General features: G+C 55.0%; 1 protein-coding gene and 1 pseudogene across 1 annotated transcript in view; one reads left to right on the forward strand and one right to left on the reverse strand.

Annotated features, from left to right (window-relative positions):
* The window catches only part of LOC136570728 (uncharacterized), a 2,607,743-nt pseudogene that overhangs the window by 1,379,828 nt on the left and 1,209,008 nt on the right, over positions 1-18,907 (reverse strand).
* The window catches only part of LOC136570729 (uncharacterized), a 2,347,277-nt gene that overhangs the window by 1,267,583 nt on the left and 1,060,787 nt on the right, over positions 1-18,907 (forward strand).

An 18,907-nucleotide genomic window follows, 5' to 3' on the forward strand; every position in this document is an offset into this window, starting at 1 on the left:
CAACCAAGCAAAGGAAACAGTAAAGTGGTTACTACAGGAGATTATTCCCAGGTTCGGGGTACCCCTAGGGTATCATCAGATAGGGGGCCCCATTTCATAGCTACAGTAGTAAGAGAGGTAAGTAGATTTCTGGGGATAACTTGGGACCTCCACACACCATGGAGACCCCAGTCGAGTGGACAGGTAGAGAGGATGAATCAGACACTAGAGAGGCAAATCAGTAAAATATGCCAAGAAGCCAAATTGCAGTGGCCCCAGGCTTTGCCAATAGCACTGTTGAGGATTCAGATAAAGCCTAGGAGTGGGATGTCAGTCAGTCCTTATGAGATATTGCATGGGAAACCATGTGAATCTCCTGAGCCTAACCCTAATGTGCACATCACAGGAAAGCAGGAAGTGTATAATTATGTTCTGTCGCTCGGGAAAACTTTAGCTCGGCTCTGGAGCATCCTGGTGTGGAATAGACCGCTGACTCTCGAGAACCCAGTTCATAACATACATCCAGGAGACGAGGTGTACATCAAGAACTGGAACAAAGAACTGCTGAAAGAAAAGTGGAGTGGGCCCCACCAGGTACTGCTGACCACCTTTACAGCAGCCAAAGTAGCCGGCGTGGACCCCTGGATTCACTATACCCGAGTGAAGAAAATCCATTCTGGATCACGGACTGTGTAAACTCTGGAACCAACAAGGCTGCAGATAAGATGTGTTTAATTGCTTCAGAATGCTATCAGTAATTGTGCCAATGTTATGGTCATTAATGTCTTTGGGATGTGGAATGCAAAAAGATCAACTAACCACTCTTCATTCTAGAATGAAGAGAGAGGTACAAACAGAAACACAGGTGATAAAGGCTTCTAATGCAGTTTGGGCTGAGAATGTAATGATTGGATTAGTCAAAGACTTTGCCAAAATGCAAAACACCTGTAGAATAACTGCCTGTCTGCCAATACCAAAGGCAGCAGGAGACCCAGTAAATTGGGGAATCATAACATCAAAACTACCTGAAATACAAAACAACAAAACAATTGCATGCAAACAGGTACCTGAGTCGAGGCAAGTAGTCAAGGAAACTTGGGAGAAAATAGGAACATGGATGAGACCCATGGGCCAGAAAGACTGTATTCTAAGTGCTGGCACACTAGGAACCCCTATGGGAGAATCAGGAGGCATCACACAATGGCAATGCTATTTGCCACACTATAAAAAGATTATAGAAAATATTACAGAAACCACTCTGGTATGGAAGTGTGAGGCCAAGGATCAGAAAGATCAGACAGAGCCTTGGGACAGTGTGTGGTCTGTGAGTATCCTTCAAAGATTCCAATGTATGGCAAACACCCATAGGTGCATTAAGTGGGAAGGCTCCGAGAATGAAACAGATCCAGCAGTAACAAACACTGCCACCAGTAGCAGAACGAGGGCAGACCAAGTAAGTTGGTGGGCATGTAATAAAACTTATGACTGCACTTCTGATGATGCAGAGATAAAGCAGATGCCACCCCTGGCAATAGCCCTACAAACTGGCTGTGCTTGCAGAGGGATCAAACATAAACAAGGCAGAGTGAATTATAAAGCAGTTGTAGGATGTACCAGAATTACAGTCCGAGGTCCAGGACAATTTGTATGGGCAGCAAGCGATGGCACCTGGACAACACATCTGCCTGTAGATGGGAAAGTAAAGGAAATTACTTTAGGCCTCCCAACCTCATGTCCAATTTGGAAAAGTCCCCATTTAATGGAAAACATGAACTTGTGCAGATAAGAGCAAGACGAGAAGTTCTAGACAATGAAAATCCAGATGACACTTGGCAAGAACCCTCTGGTGGAGTGAAATTTGGGTGGGCCCTAGAGTCTTTGCTTGGTCCTATAGCAAACTATCAGAGTAGAAGATGCTGTACAAACTTACAGGTCAGGTAGATAGACTGGCAAGAGTCACCCGGGAAGGATTTCAAGAATTAAACGTACAATTACAAGCCACCACAAAAATGACTTTACAAAATCGATTAGCCTTAGATTTGTTACTCCTGAAAGAGCATGGAGTAGGTGGATTTTTAAAGGGACGGGTTGGTCATTGCTGCGTTCACATCCCAAATGTAACTGCAGATGTAGAATATGACATCAATCAGTTGAAACAAAGAGAGCATGAAGCACAAGAAGAGCAAAAGGATTTGACTACGACCTGGCTAGGCAAAATCTTTAAAGGGTTAGGGTGGAATGTGAGTTCATGGATTAAATCTATCATTGAGAGTGTGATAATCTTACTAATTGTATTCTTAGCAATTTGGTTAGTTCACAGCATCTTAAAGGGAGAGATACAGAAGAAAACATCCTGGAACCAGAAGATAATAAAGGCACTGACACGAGATCCATGCCCACCATCTTCTGGTTCTCCAGTTCGTGACAGCATCCACGACAACGTTTACATCAACCATGGACTTGAAGAACGTCAAGAATAAATTGAGAAATAAAGGACTGTATCAAGTGAAAACATTTACACCTATAGTGAAGTGAAAATGCTTTCAAAGGGGGGAGAATGATAGTGAGGCCCTGGAAAAATGTCAAAAATAGACTCTGAAAATGTTAGGCTTTGTGCTTGCCAGATCATGTGAAATCGCACCTGTGTAAGCAGAACATGATAAATGATATAATTGTTAGATGTGATGATTGTTTAGTAATTTAATATAATTATTGTTTAATAATAAGAAGAATCATGAGAAACTATGTTAGAAGTTTGAGGGGGGCCACAAGGAGCCCATGCTTGGCTGAAATCTATGTATACAATAGAACAATATAAGTTTAATCATTAACATGAAAGTTATATAAGGATAGAATATAAAAACATGTTCATCCCGAACCCATGTCAGAGTCAGATTTGGGTTGGTACCCCTGACACCCAGAGCTCTTCAATAAAAGCACCTGCATATAATCATTCTGGTGATTATGTGTTTCTGAACGCTAATATACCCAGTAAAGTGTTAAACCCTTCTCAGTTGCTGTGCATGAGGGTCTATGAATATGCACCAGGCTGATGTAAGGGGAAAGGTATTTCAGGGGATCCCTGAAGGTAACAGGGTGCTCCTGGCTGAGTGCAAAGATGCACCCAGTTTACATCTTCCAAGAACTGTTTAGCATGGCTCTGCCCTGGATCTGCCTTTTTAGAGCATGCAGATTCCTTGGCTGTGGTTTTAGTCCATTCTCTTTATCACCTCCAGTTTTTGGGCCTTGGTGCACTCTGCCTTCAGACAGTGAGTGCTGATAGTTGGCAGATCTGTACAGGTGTCCTCATCCTGGGTGCATTGGATGTTATCCCATCCAAGCAGGCACTTTAACACAAGCAGCTATTTCACTGAGCTTAATTAACAACAGAAATAAAAACTACATAACAAAGTTACTTTAAAAAACAGTCCCAGCCCATATTTGATCCCAGTCTGTGTGGTCCTGATCCATATGGTCCCAGAAACCTGGGATCCCAGTCCATACAGTCCCAGTCCATATTTGATCCCACTTGAGGCTATCCCGGTCTGGAGGGTTCTGATTCACAGGATCCCCATCCATGTGATCCCAGTCCAGGTGATCCCAGCCCATCTTTGATCCCAGCCCATATTTGATCCCAGCCCATATTTGATCCCAGTTTGTGAGGTCCTGCACACACTCCCAGGGTCTGGAATTCCAGTTCCCAGCCAGGAAAAAATGTTCCTACCCTTGAACTTCCTTCCTATCCTCTCAAAAAATTGCAATAACATTATAAACAAAGATATAATACTTGAAATTAAATAACTTATAATAAAAATGAAATATAAAAATCTCAAGTCTTCTTTACAATACTCCAACAATGATTCAACTCAAACCAACAACTATTACTATAATATTACCAATGCATATAAATAAAGAAATTATATATCAAGAAATACCTTATGAAAGTTTTAACTCAATAATTAATATACTTCAGATAAAAAATACCTAAAAAACTAACATACAATCTAACACACCTTAGTAAAACAATTCATATTACAAATATACTAAACACAAAACCAAACACCACAATAATTTCTCAGACATTTCAACCAAACAATTAAACTTCAATAACATCCGTAAGTACTCCAAAACAATTAAAATTATTTTTAAAAGGTTTATTGGGGGTGCGTGGTTTTATTTGGATATTGGTTTTTTAATTCTTAGAGGCTAGATGATTTAAAAAATGGGACTTTTATAGGAATTGAATCAGCTGAGAAGGTGGCACTCTGCAAACAGAAATGACTGAAAATGAATGGCACAGAAATCAGTAACTCTAAAAGTTTTTTTTTTGCTATCAAATACATCCCACACACCCAGCCCCACAAAATCCCCATCCCATTGCTCCAAATTGGGATCCCACTTCTCCCAGTCCCCTTCTAACCCCATCTCACCCTGGTGGCTGTGGAATGGGGAGTTTGGCATGGGATTGAGGTTTTTTAAGGAGGGAACAAGGAATTTGAGGTAGGATGGAGCCTTTTTGGGTTAAAATTCAGTTATTTTCAGTGGGATTTGAGTGGTTTTGAAGTGACAGATTCATCCCTCTTGGCTTTTGGATTGGAAACACTTGGAGAAGAGAAAAAAATTCAGGCCAAACCAAAGGACAAGCAGGCAGGTGTGTTCCCAACATGGATCACAGGGAATGTGAGTGACCAGGGCTGTGCCCAAAGTGCCTCCTCCAGTGGGGGATGGAGCTGCAGCAGCGCACGAAGCTCTTCCCGCACTCGGGGCACTCGCAGGGCTTCCCTTAGCGGTGCCTCCGTTGGTGTCGGGTCAAGGTAGAGCTGCAGGAGAAGCTCTTCCCACACTGGGGACACTCGTAGGGCCTCTCCCCAGTGTGGATGAGCCGGTGGGTGACGAGGGTGGAGTTGCGCTGGAATCCCTTCCCACAGTCGGGGCATTGGAAGGGCCTCTCCTCTGTGTGAATCCGAGAGTGCAGGAGGAGATGGGAGCTGGTCATAAACCTCTTCCTGCATTTATCACACTCATAGGGCCTCTCCCCAGTGTGGATGCGCTGGTGATTGACAAGTTCGGCGTTGTACTTGAACGCCTTCCCGCAGTCAAGGCATTGGAAGGGCCTCTCCTCTGTGTGAATCCGATAGTGCCGGAGGAGATGGGAGCTGATCTGATACCTCTTCCCACACTCGGAGCACTCGTAGGGCCTCTCCCCTGTGTGGGTCCTCTGGTGCGAGTTAAGGCGGGAGCTCTGGCTGAAGGTCTTGCCACACTCCCCACATTTGTAGGGCCGTTCCCCAGTGTGGATCCTCTGGTGCACGATAAGGCTGGAGCTCCACCTGAAGCTCTTCCCACACTGCCCACACTTGTAGGGCCATTCCCCAGTGTGGGTCCTCTGGTGCCTGATCAGCTCGGAGTTCCACCTGAAGCTCTTCCCACACTCCACGCACGTGTGGGGCTTCTCCCCATCATGGAGCTGCTCATGGAGCACCAGCTCCGAGCTCTGGCTCCATCTCCGGCTGCCTTCCCGGCCCAGGCTGGCTCTTTCCCCCTCACATCCCCGCCATCTGCGTTTGCAGCCCCTCCTCGAGCGGCATCTCCGGGGCTTTTCCTCCCCGTTGGCTTCCTGCGCCGTGGAGCTGCTCAAAACGGCCTCTGCCACCAGGTTCTGCCGTGGGCATTTGTCCTCCCTGCTCTCCATGCTCAGCTCCTGCTCTGGGCGAGGAAGGACAAGGACAGCATGGGATTTGCCTCCGTGCCACAGGCAAGGGCAACGAGATCCCCCCAGGCCGTCTCTGGGGACGCACTGCCCCCTCTTGGCTCTCCCCATTTCGGGATGCCGGGGCTGTTTGGGCTCCCGGGCTCCCTTCTCCCCTCATTCTCTGCCCTGGGCTGCAGCGGCTCCAAGGAGTCCCCCCTGCCCCTCTCCAGGCTCTTGAGGCTCCCGCCAATGGCGGCGCTCCCCCCTCTCCGGGCTCCCCACTTTGGCCTCCTGGGGGACACAGGGCTCTGCTCCTCCAGGCTGCCTCTGCCGGCAGCCGCCACCGCCACCCCCCGATGTCCCTCCGAGGGGCCTTTTCCGCTCAGCCTTGGACTTCTTCATTCTCCAAACATCCCCCCAAAAACCCAACCCAGGAACCTCCCGGGATATCCGGGCCGGGCTCCCCCTCCCCGCTCACCTGCGCCATGGGGGGGGCGATGATCCCACAGGTGGGGGCTGCGAATTCAGGCAGGGCTGGAACGCATGGTCCCCCCAGCTCAGCCTTGATCCGCCTTTGTCCCTCCTCTTCCTCCCGCTCCTCCTGTCTTATCTCCCCCTCCTTCTTCTCCTCCATCCTTCCTCCCTCTCCTCCTCCCCCCTAACCCCGCCCCTTCCCTGCTCTTTCTCCTCCCGCTCCTCCTCTTCCATCCCCCCCTCCTCCCCTGTCTTATCCCTACCCCCATCTCCTTTTCCATCCCGCCCCTTCCATTCCTTCTCCTCCTCCTCCCCCCTTACCCCGCCTCCTCCTCCCCCTCCATCCCTGCCCTTCCCTCCCTCCTCCTCCTCCTCCCCCAGCAGCAGCCACACCCTCGGTGCCCCGTTCCCGCAGCCCTCGCAGCCCGCGGCAGCAGCGGCGATGGAGCCGGGACAGGTCGGCATGGGCAGCGCGGGGCTCTCGGCTGCTCCCAGCCGCTGCGGGCGGGGGGAAGCCGGCCCGGGCCAAAGGAGAGGCAAACTGGGCAAACTGGGGGCTGCACATCCAAACTGGGCCTTGCTGGGGACCCTGCCTGGCCACTGCCAGCCCTTGGGGCTCCTCTCGGCACATCCGCCAGGGGGGAACGCACACAGGCCTGGGGGATCCCAGCAGTGGCAGCACTGCCAGCGACTGGGCTGCACTGGGATCGGACTGGGACTGACTGGGGCTCTACTGGGTTTGTACTGACATCATACTGGGATCGTACTGGGAGTGACTGGGGCTGTACTGGGTTTATATTGATATCGTACTGGGATCATACTGCCATATCAGGGCAGACTGTGATTGCACCTAGGGACACTGGGATCACACTGGGAGTGAGTAGGAGCCTGTGGGGGGCACTTGAGACCATGTTAGGGACAAATGGGATTTACTGGGATGAACTGGGATGGTGCTGAGTGTTACTGGGAATAGCTGTGAGGAACTGGGGACATGCTAGGAGCAACTGGGTGGAACTGGAACTGAATGGGTGGATGCTGGGGGTGATTGGAAACTGCTGGGCTTATACTGGGGTGAACTGGGATCATGCTGGAGCTGACTGGGATCATTCTGGCAGTGAGTGCCACTACACTGAGGCTGACTGGGAGTGGTTGGGAGCAAATGGGATCATACTGGAAGGAACTGGAAAGAGGGTGGAGGGAACTGGGATAAACTGGGAGATACTGGGGGTGACTGGAACAAAAGTGAGGGTGAAAGAGAGCAACTGGAACCATGTGGAGCAAAACTGGTTCATACTGGCAGGGACTGGGAGCACATTGGGGCCATATTTGGATCATACTGGGAGGGACTGGACTAATACTGGGAGGATCTGAGAGGGACTGGGAGCACACCCTGCACATCATCCCCCATACTGGGCCTGACTGGGAGCAACTGGGAGCACGCTGGCAGCAAATGGCATCATACTGGGACTGACTGGGCTGATCTAGGAAGCAACTGGAACCATACTGGAGGCAGCTGGGACCATACTGGGAGAGACTGGAAGCAACTGGGATTATACTGGGACCACACTGGGAAGGCTGGCATGTGACTGGGATCAAACTGGAGCTTACTGGGATCATATTGGGGTTGAAAGGGAGTGACTGGGATCACACTTTGGGCTACTGGGAGCAACTGAGGGAAACTGGGATGATGCTGCAAGCAAACTGGAGAAACTGGGAAGGACTGGATGCCTGCTGGAGGCAACTGGGATATACTGGGCATGACTGGGGGATCATACTGGGAGAACTGACACCTTACTGGGGCCACTGGCAGTGCCTGGAAATGACTGCAGACATGCTGGGGGCAACTGGGATATACTGGGAGTGTCTGGAACCATACTGGGGGGACTGGAACCACACTGGGAACAACTGGGACCATGCTGGGGAGAACTAGGACCATACTGGGGGCAACTGGGAGTGAGTGGGATCATACTGGGAGGGACTGGGATCATATGGGGAGTGACTGAGACTATAGCAGGGGCAAATGGGTTCGACTGGGACCATCCTGGGAGTGTCTGTAACCATTGGGGAGTGACGGAAGCACACTGGGAACAGCTGGGCCCATGCTGGGAGCAACTGGAATCACTCTGAGGGTGACTGGAATCATGCTGGGATTGACTGGGAGCAACTGGAATGGAGCTGAAAGCAACTGGGAGGAAGTGGGGGTGACTGGGAACACGCTTGAAGCAACTGCGATAAACTGGGAGAGACACTGAGTTACTGGGATCATACTTGAGGGTACTGGGTCATGCTGGCATTGATAGAGAGCAACTGGGATCACACTGGAAGCACTGGAATTGTACTGGGAGTGTCTGGGAGCAACTGGGATTAGACTGCAAGTGACTGGGATCATACTGGGAGTGGCTACAACCATACTGGGATTAGAGTGGGTGTGAGTGGACCCTGACTGGGGGTTACTGGGAGCTACCAGGCCCATCCTGAAAGCTGACTGGGGACTTAATTAGCAGAGCTGGGAGCAACTGGGGTAAAACTGGGGGCAAGTGAACCACGCTGAGGTAACGGGGAGTGCCTGGCAATCACTGCAGAATGTTCAGGGCAACTGGGATAGACTGGGAGGGTCTCCGACCATCCAAGTGGTGATTGGGACCAAACTGGGAGTGACTGGGAAGGTGTTGGGGGAATTGGGAACATACTGGGGTCAAGTGGGAGTGACTGGGGCCCTGCTAGGAGAGACTGGGATCATACTGGGAGTGCCTAGGACTATGCTAGGGACAACTGGGAGAACTGGGAACACACTGGATGAAAGTGCGAGGAACTGGGAGCAACTGGGACTGTGCTGGTAGTAAATTGCATGATCATACGGAAGGACTGGCAGGGACTGTCTTCATACTGGGAGCAACTGGAATCCTGCGGGGAGTGAGGGGATGTGACCAGGATTATACTGGGAGTGCACAGGCCTATACTGGGAGCAAGTGGGCTCATACGGGGAGCAGCCACTGCCTGAAACTGGACCCCCCAAAAACACCTCCCAGGGCCCCCTGATGTCCCCCCGAGGGCCATCTGTGACTCGGCTTTGGAGCCCTGCCAGCTGCAAACATCCTCCCCAAAATTCCCAAACTCAGGCACCCCCCGGGATATTTGGGCCGCACTCCCGCTGCCCGGGCACCAGCAAAATGGGGGGCGATGCTTCTGGGACTGCGGCGCCTCCAGGGAGCGTCCAGGCCACGAGATTCTCCCTCTCCTCTTGTACTGCGGGTGCTCGGCCTCTTCCTCCCTCCCTCCTCCCGAAGGCCGAACCGTGAGAGCAAATGGGGCAGGGAAAGGCCGGAACCCTGAGGGGAAAGGGGGCAGGGAAAGGGCGGGAACCGTGAGGGGAAAGGGGGCAGGGAAACAGCGGAACCCTGAGGGGAAAGGGGGCGAGGAAAGGGCGGGACCGTGAGGGGAAAGGGGGCGGGGAAAGGGCGGGACCGTGAGGGGAAAGGGGGCGGGGAAAGGGCGGGACCGTGAGGGGAAAGGGGGCGGGGAAAGGGCGGGACCGTGAGGGGAAAGGGGCGGCTCAGGCCAAGGGCGGCAACTGTGAGGGGACACTCTGGGAGGCGGCACCCTGCAAACAGAACTGCAACATAAACGGGAAAGAAAGCAATAAGTCTGAGAGTTTTATTTGCCATCAAATACATCCCACACACCCAGCCCCACACAACCCCCATCCCACCTCTCCAAAAAGGGATCACACTTCTGCCTGTCTCCTCCCAAACCCATCTAAGCCTGGTGGCTCTGGAATCGAGTGGGTTTGGCATGGAATTGAGGTTTTCTGAGGTGGGAATGAGCTCTTTTGGGGTAATATTGAGCTGTTTTAAGTGGGATTAGGGTTGTTTTGAGGTGACAGATCCATCCCTCTTGGCTTTTGGAGTGCAAAGAGATGGAGAAGAGAGAAACATTAAGGTGAAAAAAAAAGGAAAACAAGCCACGTGTGTTCCTAACATGGACCACAGGGACTGTGGCTCACCAGGGTTGTGCCCAAAGTGCCTCCTCCAGTGGGGGATGGAGCTGCAGCAGCGCACGAAGCTCTTCCCGCACTCGGGGCACTCGCAGGGCTTCCCTTACTGGTGCCTCCGTTGGTGTCGGGTCAAGTTAGAGCTGCAGGAGAAGCTCTTCCCACACTGGGGACATTTGTAGGGCCTCTCCCCAGTGTGGATGCGCTGGTGAATGATGAGGTGGGAGTTGTGCTTGAATCCCTTCCAACAGTTGGGGCAGTGGAAGGGCCTCTCCTCTGTGTGAATCCGATAGTGCCGGAGGAGATGGGAGCTGGTCTGAAACCTCTTCCTGCATTTATCACACTCGTAGGGCCTCTCCCCAGTGTGGATGCGCCAGTGCTTGACGAGGGTGGAGTTGCGCTTGAATCCCTTCCCACACTCGAGGCATTGGAAGGGCCTCTCCTCTGTGTGACTCAGAAAGTGCCGGAGGAGATGGAAGCTGGTCAGAAACCTCTTCCTGCATTTATCGCACTCATAGGGCCTCTCCCCAGTGTGGATCATCTGGTGCCTGATTAGGTCAGATCTCTGGCTGAAGCGCATCCCACACTCCCCACACTCGTAGGGTCTCTCTCCAGTGTGGATCCTCTGATGCTTGATCAGATCAGAGCTCCAGCTGAAGCTCTTCCCACACTCCCCACACTCGTAGGGCCGTTCCCCAGTGTGGATCCTCTGGTGCCTGATCAGGTTGGAGCTCAGGCTGAAGCTCTTCCCACACTCCCCACACTCGTAGGGCCTCTCTCCAGTGTGGATCCTCTGGTGCTTTATAAGGTCAGAGCTCCTCCTGAAGGTCTTCCCACACTCCCCACACTCGTAGGGCCTCTCCCCAGTGTGGATCCTCTGGTGCCTGATCAGGTTGGAGCTCAGGCTGAAGCTCTTCCCACATTCCACGCACACATAGGGCCGCTCCCCAGTGTGGGTCCTCTGGTGCATGATCAGGTCGGAGTTCCACCTGAAGCTCTTCCCACACTCCCCACACTCGCAGGGCCGTTCCCCAGTGTGGATCCTCTGATGCTGGAACAGGTTCCCTTTGTGTCCAAAGCTCTTCCCACATTCCACACATTGGTAGGGCCGTTCCCCAGTGTGGATGCGCCGGTGCTTCACGAGGGTGGAGTTGCGTTGGAATCCCATCCCACAGTCGGGGCAGTGGAAGGGCCTCTCCTCTGTGTGACTCTGATAGTGTCGGAGGAGATGGGAGCTGGTCTGAAACCTCTTCCCACACTCCCCACACTCGTAGGGCCGTTCCCCAGTGTGGGTCCTCTGGTGCCTGATCAGCTCGGAGTTCCACCTGAAGCTCTTCCCACACTCCTTGCATGTGTGGGGCTTCTCCCCATCATGGAGCTGCTCGTGGAGCACCAGCTCTGAGCTCTGGCTCCATCTCCGGCCGCCTTCCTGGCCCAGGCTGCCTCTTTCCCCCTCACATCCCCGCCATCTGCGTTTGCAGCCCCTCCTCGTGCGGCATCTCCGGGGCTTTTCCTCCCCATTGGCTTCCTGTGCCGTGGAGCCGCTCAAAACGGCCTCTGCCACCAGGTTCTGCCGCGGGCATTTGTCCTCCCTGCTCTCCATGCTCAGCTCCTGCTCTGGGGGAGGAAGGACAAGGACAGCATGGGATTTGCCTCCGTGCCTCAGGCAAGGGCAACGAGATCCCCCCAGGGCATCCCCAGCAGGACACCGCCACCCCCCCCCCGATGTCCCCCCGAGGGGCCTTTTCCGCTCAGCCTCGGACTTCTTCATTCTCCAAACATCCCCCCAAAAACCCAACCAGGGACCCCCCGGGATATCCGGGCTGGGCTCCCCCTCCCCGCTCACCGGAGCCATGGGGGGGGGGGCGATGATCCCACAGGTGGGGGCTGCGAATTCAGGCAGGGCTTGAGAACGCGTGGCTCCCTCCGCTCAACCTCGATCCACCCCTCTCGCTCCTCTTCCATCCCCGCTCCTCCTCCTCCTCCTCGCTAACCCCACCTCCTTCTCCTTCTCCCCTCCTCCTCTTCCATAGCCCTATCTCCCCCTTCCTAACCCCGCCTCCTCCTCCCCCTCCATCCCTGCCCTCCTCCTCCTGCTCAGCCTTGATCCGCCTTCGTCCCTCCTCTTGCTCTCCCTCCTCCTGTCTTATCTCCACCTCCTTCTTCTCCTCCATCTTTCCTCCCTCTCCTCCTCCCCCTCAACCTGCCTCTTTCACTGCTCTTCTCCTCCTGCTCCTCCTCTTCCATCCCCCCTCACCCTCCTCTCTGTTATCTCCATCTCCTTCTCCCGCCCCTTCCATCCCTTCTCCTTCTCCTCCTCCTCCCTAACCCCTCCTCCTTCTCCTCCTTCCATCGCTGCTCTCTCTCCGCCTTCATTCCTTCTCCTCCTCCTCCCCCCTCTACCCGCCTCCTCCTCCCCCTCCATCCCTGCCCTTCCCTCCCTCCTCCTCCTCCCCCAGCAGCAGCCACACCCTCGGTGCCCCGTTCCCGCAGCCCTCGCAGCCCGCGGCAGCAGCGGCGATGGAGCCGGGCCAGGTCGGCATGGGCAGCGCGGGGCTCTCGGCTGCTCCCAGCCGCTGCGGGCGGGGGAACCCGGCCCGGGCCAAAGGAGAGGCAAACTGGGCAAACTGGGGGCTGCACATCCAAACTGGGCCTTGCTGGGGACCCTGCCTGGCCACTGCCAGCCCCTGGGGCTCCTCTCGGCACATCCGCCAGGGGGGAACGCACACAGGCCTGGGGGATCCCAGCAGTGGCAGCACTGCCAGGGACTGGGCTGCACTGGGATCGGACTGGGACTGACTGGGACTGTACTGGGTTTGTAATGACATCATACTGGGATCATACTGCCATACCAGGGCAGATTGTGATCACACTGATGGATACTGCGATCATACTGGGATCATACTGAGATCATACTGGGAGCGAGTAGCAGCCTGCAGGGGGCAATTGACACCATGTTAGGGACAAATGGGATATACTGGGAGTGACTGGGATTATGCTGAGAGTGACTGGGAACAGCTGTGAACAACTGCGATCATGCCAGGAGCAACTGGGAGTGACTGGCTGCATGTTGGGGGTGACTGGAAACTGCTGGGCTTATACTGGGATGATCTGAGACCATGCTGGAGCTGACTGGGATCATTCTGGCAGTGAGTGCCACTACACTGATGCTGACTGGGAGTGCTTGGGAGCAAATGGGATCATACTGGAAGGAACTGGAAAGAGGGTGGACGGAACTGGGCTACACTGGGACATACTGGGAGTGACTGGAACAAAAGTGAGGGTGAAAGAGAGCAACTGGAACCATGTGGAGCACAACTGGTTCATACTGGCAGGGACTGGGAGCACACTGGGCTCCTATTTGGATCATACTGGGAGGGACTGGACTAATACTGGGAGGATCTGAGAGGGACTGGGAGCACACCCTGCACATCATCCCCCATACTGGGCCTGACTGGGAGCAACTGGGAGCACGCTGGAGGCAGCTGGGACCATACTGGGAGAGACTGGAAGCAACTGGAGTTATAATGGGACCACACTGGGAGGGCTGGCATGTGACTGGGATCAAACTGGAGTTTACTGGGATCATATTGGGGTTGAAAGGGAGTGACTGGGATCACAGTTTGGGCGACTGGGAGCAACTGAGGGAAACTGGGATGATGCTGAGGGAAACTGGAGGAACTGGGAAGGACTGGATGCCTGCTGGGGGCAACTGGGATCTACTGGGCATGGCTGGGGGATCATACTGGGATAACTGACACCTTACTGGGGCCACTGGCAGTGCCTGGAAATGACTGCAGACATGCTGGGGGCAACTGGGATATACTGGGAGTGTCTGGAACCATACTGGGGGGACTGGAACCACACTGGGAACAACTGGGACCACACTGGGAGTGTCTGTAACCATAGGGGAGTGATGGAAGCACACTGGGAACAGCTGGGCCCATGCTGGGAGCAACTGGGATCACTCTGGGGGCACTGGCATCAGACTGGGAGTGACTGGGAGCAACTGGGATTAGACTGCAAGGGACTGGGATCATACTGGGAGTGGCTACACTAATACTGGGATTATACTGGGCGTGAATGGAACCCGACTGGGGCTTACTGGGAGCTACTGGGCCCATGTTGGGAGGAAAATGTGACACACTGGGAGCAACTGGGATCGGCTGGAAGGTTCTGGAACCATGCTGAGAGGACTGAGACTACAACTGGGGCAACCCTTTGAGCAACAGATGGGAACTGGCATGATGCTAGAGGAAACTGGGAGGAACTGGGAAAGACTGGGATCATTCTGAGATAACTGAAACATACTGGGAGTGTCTCTAACCATCCTGGGGGCACTGGAACCACACTGGGAACAGCTGGGATCGTGCTGGGAGCAACTGGGACGATGCTGGGGGAAACTGAATCTACCCTGGAGGCAACTGGGCACGACTGGGACCCTGCTGGGAGAGACTGGGACTATTCTTGGGGCTACTGGGATCATCATGGGAGAAACTGGGAACATCTGGAATTATGCTGGGAGCAACTGGGATCACACTGGGATCCCAGTGAGAGCAGCTGAGTCCATGCTGGGTTACACTGGGATCTCATTGAGAGCGATTGGAATCACACTGGGATTGACTGGGAGTGTCTGGTTTTGTGGATTTTGGGGGTTTGGATTTTGGGGGATTTATTGGCATTTTGAGGGGGAGTTTTCTGGGGGTTTTTGGGGGTTTATTGCAATTTCTTGTGGCTCTTTTTGAATTTTGTGGCTTTTACTGGGATTTTGTTGGGATTTTTTGGGATTCTCGGAAATTCCTGGGGTTTTATTGGGATTTTTAGGAGATTTTGGGGCATTTTATTGGAATTCTGGTGGCATTCCGAGGGATTAATTGGGGATTTGGGGTTTTTGAGATTATTGGTGGGATTTGGGGGGTTTGGGGTGTTGCCAGGATTTCCTTGGTTCTTGGGGGAGATTTTGTGGGACTTTTTCTGGTTTTGGGGACATCTTTGGGGGATTTGTGTTGTTTAATCAGGATTTTTTGGGATTCCAAAGGATTTTGTGGGTTTATATTAGGATTCTGGGGTGTTCTAATGGGATTTTCAGAGATTTAATTGGGATTTTGTGGGTTTTATTGGGACTTTCAAGGCTTTTAAGTAGATTTTGGTGCCTCTCAGCTCTTCCCCACACCCAGGGACTGCCCCAAAGCCCCCCTAAAATTCCACAAAAACCCCACAAATCCCCCAAAATTACAAGAAAACCCTCAAAAACCCCTGGGAATCTCCGAAAATCCCAGTGGAACTCACCAAAATTTAAAACAACTCACTAAATTTTCAATAAATCTCCCCCCAAAAAACCCCCACAACCCCAACAAAACACCAAAAATCCAAAATCCCCCAAATCAACAAAACCCCCAAAATCACATAACCATCCCAAAACCAAATAATTCTCCCCAAAAACCCCAATAATTCCCCCCAAACTCCAAACAAAATCCCCCAAAACCCAAAAAAGCCACCCCCAAATCCCCAAAAACCCTCTCAGAACCCCAAAATCCCCACAAACTCCCCCAGACTCAGTGGGGCCGTCCTGGATCAGACTCACCGGCACCGGCCGGTGGAACAGGAGCCACTTCAGGGGGCCCTGGGAGCTTTTTGGGGAGGGGGCACCATGGGAGACCCCCCAAAAACCGGGGGGGGGGGGGAACCCCTGCAGTGCCCCCTCCCCCCGAAACCCCCAGACCCCGGTTCAGGGTGGGCCTGGGACCCCCCGGGACCCCCAAATCTCCCCCGGGACCCCTCCAGGAACCCCAAACTCCCCAGAGCCCCCCAGTGTTCGCCCAGGACCACGCTGGACCCCCAAACCCTCCTCAGGACCTCCAAAACCTCCACAGGACCCTCAAACCCCCCCTGGTCTCCCCAAAATACAACTCAGAGCTACCTGAGACCCCCCCAAATCCATCAGACTGCCCCAAATTCCCCTCAGACCCCTCAATCCCCCCAAAACCCTAAGATATTCCCTCAGACTCCCAGATTTCTCAGGACCACCTCAAAACCCCCCAGATCCCCTCACAATCCTCCAGTTCCTCTCAAAATCCCCTCAGACTCTCCCAATTTCCCTCAGTTCCCCCTAAGCCCACCTGAGAATGCTCAACACCCTCTCAAGCTTCCCCCTGGCCCCGCCTCAGCTCCACCTCAGCCGCTCTCCCCTCACAATCTCCCTAATCCGCTGTGTGTGTGGGCTCCCAGCCGATAGCGACGCGCCCCGCCGCAAACCAACCAATCACGAGCTGCCTGTCCCCAAGCCGACCAATGATGGTGCGGCTACCCTCAGCAATGCCCGCCTTTCCAGTGCCTCCCCAGCCAATCAGAGGGGAGCCGGAAGCGGCGCCCCCTTCCCCGCTGCCGCTGGGACCCGCCAGGCTCGGGACAGGAGCGGGAGGGGCCTGAGAGGGGATTGGGGGGGGGGGCGGGGGAGGGTCCAGGAGGGTCTGGGGGTTTGGGGGGGTCTGGGGAGGGGTCCTGGGGCATTGTGGGGGGACCTGGGGGCTGCGGATGGGTCCTGAGAGGGGTCTCGAGGAGGGGCCGCGAGACATGAGACACTCATGCCACAGAGTAAGCTGTAAGCTTCCTTAGCCAATCGTGTTATGACACACAAACCTCCAGCACTGCATCTTAAACTTCTTGTTTACCATTGGAACTACTTTGATATTTTCTAGATCTTGGACTCTAACACATTAAACTTTCCTCCACTTCAACTTTCCTCCCGGTGTCTCTGCTATGAACTAGAAATCCGCATTCTCCCTTCTCCCAGCACCTAAGTTTGGAAGCCCTTTCCAAGGTGTCCGATCAAATCCTGTGTTTAATTCTAAGCTTTGCTGACAAGACCAAAGGTCTGTGATTTCCCTGCATTTGGTTTCTAACAACACTGATGCTGTTAGTTCCAGAGTGCCCAGGATCCGCCTGGCAAGTCAGCTCTGGCAGGAAGAAGGCGGCTGCCAGGGGGCTGCTTGTGGCCTCTGACAGCCCCATTGCTCAGGGCTTGCCAGCGCCCCAGCCCCTCAGGCCCTGCCCCAGCGCGGCCAAGCTGCCCGGCAGCAGCGCCGCAGCCCCGCAGCAGGTCCAGAGCAGCCCCATGCAGAGGCACCTGGGAGCCCTCAGCAAGGCAGCCAGCAGCAGACGGGCAGGAGGGCACGGATGGCGCTTCCTGCCTGGCACAGGGCTTGTGGCCATCTCCAGGCAGCGCTCTGGCAGGGATCCCCGCAGCTCCGGCCCCTGCCCAGCCGCTCTGTGGGCAGCACAAAGGCTTCAGCAGAACCACCAAAGGCCAAGGGGCTTCTGGCCATTTCCCCTTGCCCACTGCACGCCTGGGCAGCTGGCTGAGCACAAGCACCCTTTATCCCCTCTTCCCCTAGGCCCTGCGCACCCTGGGCAGCAAAAGAAAGATCCTGGCAGTCTGTGTATTAGAACACAGTCTATATTTACATGGTAAAGGGAAAAAAAAAAAAGAAGAACATTCTTGAAGTAAAAGAAAAAAACATACTTGAAGTAAAAGAAAATTCCTGCTGACTCAGGTGGCCCCAGCAAAAAGAGCTTCTGGGATCAGCTCTCCACAGAGCTGCGGCAGGGCAGGCAGCCGAGCTGTGACAGACGAGGCCGTGTCTTCCATGCCCTGCGCAGGTGATTTAGGAGCCACTGGAACCTGGAGATGGGAGCCCGCTCTCCTGACTTGAGGATGCAGAGGGTTTGAATTGCCAGGCTTCCGACGGCGAGGCTGATGTCATTTGTTTTGTCTTCAAGGGCTGCAAGAGAGAGCAACAGAGCCACGGTCAGAGCCGGATGTGCGGGGAGCCGAGGAGAGCCCCCAGCAAGGGCCATGCCAGCCGGCTCTTGCCATGGCCAGGAGGGAGCAGGGAGCAAGGCGATCAGGCCGAAGCTGCGGGCCACCAATGGCCCCCGTGGCCCTGAAAGCTCAGTGTGCTCTGGCCACGGGAGCAGAGCCCTCCGCAGCCAGGGCAGGGCTTGCAGCTCCCCCCCGGCAGCCCCCGCTGCCAGCCCGCTGCCCTCACTCACCAGTGCAGATCAGCTGCAGCTCTCGCTGCTGCCCCCTCAGGCGCCGCCCGGCCATGCCTGTGAACACAGAGCCTGTCACGGCGGCAGCGGCACAGCTCCCTGCCAGCGGCGCTGCCGGCGCTGTGGCCACACGGGCTGCTGGCCCGGCAGGGCTCAGCCCGGCCCTTGGCTCACGCTGCCGCCCCAGGGCACGGCTGCCAGAGGGCGGCAGCAGCAATGCCCAGCCCAGGCGGGGCTCCACGGCGCCGGGCCCGGCTGGCGCTGCCGGGGCAGCAGGCGGGGCCGGGGCCGAGCTGCGGCGGGCCGGGCCGGGGAGGGGGCACGGGCTCGTGCCTCACCCATGAAGCTGATGGCCGCCTCTCGCAGGGGCTCCTGTGGGCTCTGCAGGTAGCGCAGGGCCCGGCGCAGGTGCTCGGCCGCTCGGCTCCTGTCCTCTGCCAGCTGCAGAGAGCGGCAGGAGGGAAGGCTTGGCGCGGGCTCAGCCCCTGGGCCGGGCGCTGCCTGCGCCCAGCCCCAGCCTCCCCTGCCCGCACAGCCCTGAGGCGCGGCCAGCAGCCGCCGGCCAAGGGCTCCCGAGGGGAGGGGGCAGCGGGCCGGCTGCTGCCCGGGGAGCCGCGGTGCCGCCCCGCAGCCCCGCCGGGCCGGGGCTCCACGGGCACCCGGCTCGGGCCCACGGGAGCCTGGAGAGGAGCCCGCGCGGCCTCTGGCTGCCGCAGCGG

The sequence above is a fragment of the Molothrus aeneus genome, unplaced genomic scaffold (genome assembly GCF_037042795.1).
Source record: "Molothrus aeneus isolate 106 unplaced genomic scaffold, BPBGC_Maene_1.0 scaffold_36, whole genome shotgun sequence".
Taxonomy (NCBI): domain Eukaryota; kingdom Metazoa; phylum Chordata; class Aves; order Passeriformes; family Icteridae; genus Molothrus; species Molothrus aeneus.